At 65.0% G+C, this 3,105-nt stretch overlaps 1 pseudogene; it reads left to right on the top strand.

Moving 5' to 3' along the window:
* Window positions 1–430: 430 nt before the first annotated feature.
* LOC114000545 lies at window positions 431–2,687 on the top strand (annotated as a pseudogene).
* The last annotated feature ends 418 nt before the right edge of the window (window positions 2,688–3,105 follow it).

Here is a 3,105-nt window from a genome sequence, read left to right on the forward strand (position 1 = left end):
GCTCTCTTGAGGCAACGGGGACTGGACCTACCAGGTGCTGGGGATGCTGGAAATCCCCCCGGTGCCGGGTGGAGCACGTCAGCCTGGAGCACCCCCTCAGCCAGGACTGGGGTACGGCCCGGCCCCCCCAGCACCGGGGGCACACTGGGAGGGGGGTGAGGGGCTCTGGGGGCCTTGGGGGGAACTGGGAGGGAGTTTGCGGGGCAAGGGAAAGGGTCTGGTGGGGAATGGAGAGTCTGAGAAGGAGGTTGGTGGGTGCTGGGAGGGCTGAGAGGGGCTTTGGTGAGTCCTGGGGGCAACTGGGAGGGAGTTTGGGGGAACGTTTTGGGGATGGGAGCCACCTTTTCAGCCAAGCCCAGCGCGCCCCAAACCCCCCAAAACGGCGCCGCCCGGCTGGTTTGGGGCTGTCAGCAGCTGTCCGGCGCTGGGCATGGAGCGTGTGCGGGGAGCTGGGGCCGTGCTGGCGGTGCTGGTGGTGCTGGGAGCCCCCCCGGCTGCGGGCGAGGAGCTGTCGGGTGAGCGGGGGGGTGGGAAAGAGGGGAGAAAACAGGGTGTGGGAACCCCGAAAGTGAGTGGGAGGAGGGTCAGAAGGCCCAGAGTGAGTGGGAGGGGGGTGGGAGCCCCAAAGTGAGGGCGGGGGAGTCTGGGGATTGAGGGGACGGTGGGAAAGGGGTGGGAGAGGGGGGAAAGAGGGGGTGTGGGAGAGCAGACAGAGGGGTGCCATGGGGGTCTCTCGGTTTCCCTTGAGCCCTGGAGCGGTTCCCTGCGGTTTTGGGGGTTGGTTGCGCAGTGGGGGGTTCCCCAACCCCCCTGTCCGTCCCCGGGGGGCTGATGGGGGGGTTCCCCCCTAGCCAAGAGCCGGTGCTGGGGCGTCCGTGGAGCAGAAAGGGGTGGGAAAGGGGGGTCCGGTGTTGTCCCCTTCAGATCCCACCCTGCTGTGGGAGGCTGGGGGATGATGGGGAGGGGACGGGACACGCCCTGACCCGTGTCCTGCACACACAGGGGTGTTCCAGGAGATGGTAAAGCACGAGTGTCACTTCATCAAAGGCACCGAGCGGGTGAGGTAGGTGCTGAGGTACATCCACAACCCGGAGCAGTTGGTGCACTTCGACAGCGATGTGGGGGTCTATGTGGGGGACACCCCGGATGGGGAGATCCAGGCCAGATACTGGAACAGTGACCCAGAAAGGCTGGAGTACAAACGAGGTGAGGTGGACAGGCTCTGCCGGCACAACTACGAGGAGGTCCACCCCGTTCCTGGTGAATCGCAGAGGTGAGCGTGGGGCAGAGCGGGTCCCCTCAGCCCCTGCCACGGGAATGACCCTGGAGCCCCTCAAACCCTCCCTGGGAATCACCCCAGACCCCTCAGCCCTCCCTGTGCCCTTTCCCGTGGTCTTTGGACCCCTTCCAGTTCTTTGGACTCCATCCCAGTCTCTCCCAGTGCCCCCCCCGCGTCTCCACCCCGCTGGGGCCACTGAGCTCACGCCCCTCAGCCAATCCCAGCGCGTCTCTCTGATGACGCTCCAGTTGCCAGGCAGACCCAAACCAAAGAGTTCCCTCACCACGACTCAGCCTCCCAGTCCCCATCGCTTCCTTCCCAGTCCAGACCAGTCATTCTCAGTCTCTCTCATTGCACTCTCAGACCCTCTCACTCCATTCCCAGTCGTTCTCACTTCACTCCCACATCTCCCAACTCTCTCCCCAGTACCCACCAGCCCATCCCCTTCTACTGCAGTCTATTCCCAGTCCCTCCCAGTGCCATCCCAATCCCTCCCAATGTCCTACAAGCCCTCTCCCCTGTCTCTGCCAGTGCCCCCCAGCTCAGCCCAGTGTCTCCCCCGTCCCTCCCAGTGCCCCCCAGCGTGTCCATCTCGCTGGTGCCGTCGAGCTCCCAGCCCAGCCCCGGCCGCCTGCTCTGCTCCGGGATGGATTTCTACCCTGCGCCGGTGCAGGTGAGGTGGTTCCAGGATGGGCAGGAGCTGCCGGAGCACGTGGTGGCCACCGACGTGGTCCCCAGCGGGGACTGGAGCTGCCAGGTGCTGGTGCTGCTGGAAATCCCCCCCCGGCGCGGGGTCACCTACAGCTGCCAGGTGGAGCACGTCAGCCTGGAGCACCCCCTCAGCCGGCACTGGGGTACGGCCCGGCCCCCCCAGCACCGGGGGCACACTGGCAGGGGGGCCGGGGGAGAAAGGGAGGAACTGGGAGCACCTGGGAGGGAGTTTGGTGGGTGCTGGGGCTGATAAGAGGGGGGTTGGAGGGTCCTAAAGGGGCTGGGAAGGGCTTGATGGGATCGCAAAAGGCTGGGAAGGGACTGGCAGGAGGTTTCAGGGAGTCCTGGGTGGGCTGGGGGAGAGCGGGCCGGGCTCTGTGGGGTGCCGGGGGGTGCGTGGGAGGAGGTTTTGGGGGTGCTGACCCCCCCGGCTCCCCCCAGAGATGCCACCGGACACCGTCCGCAGCAAGATCCTGGTGGGGGTCGGGGGCTTCGTCTTGGGCTTGGTCTTCCTGACGCTGGGGCTCGGCTTCTACCTGCGGGAGAAGGTAAAGGGGGGTCCCCAAATGGGGTTCGTGTCCCCCCCCTTGCTCTCCCACAGCCTCTGGGCCCCCCCTGTCCCCCCAGCCCCTTTGCTCTCACCCCCTTTTCTCTCCCCACAGAGCTCCTGAGCCGCCGGCGGCCGCAGCCCCTCCCCGTGGCCTCGGGCCCAGCCGGGACCCCCCAGTCCAGCCCCTCCCACACTTTGCGGGGGTCGTGTGTCCCCCAAGCCCTGCTTTTGTTTGTATTCAAACCTCTGCCGGCTGCTCCCAGTGATCCCAGTAAAGCTTCCCAGTTCTCTGCAGTCCTGATTATTGGTGAGAACTGGAGGGGCTGTGAAAATCCCAGGAACGGGCAGTTTGGGCACTCCCAGACAAAAAGAACACTGGAGAAAGGTGGTTTGGGCACATCTAGAGCTCAAAAATCTGGGGAACAGGGAATTTGGGCACTTTCAGCTCCACAAATATTGGAAAAGAGAGGTTTGGGTGCCATCGGTGTCTGAAAAACCCAGGAACAGGGGGGTTGGGAACATTCATACTCCTAGAAACATGGGGATCTGGGCTCTCCTAGACCCT

Source organism: Pipra filicauda, unplaced genomic scaffold, assembly GCF_003945595.2.
Source record: "Pipra filicauda isolate LSUMZ 115617 unplaced genomic scaffold, ASM394559v2 scaffold1625_size7809_pilon, whole genome shotgun sequence".
Classification (NCBI taxonomy): Eukaryota; Metazoa; Chordata; class Aves; order Passeriformes; family Pipridae; genus Pipra; species Pipra filicauda.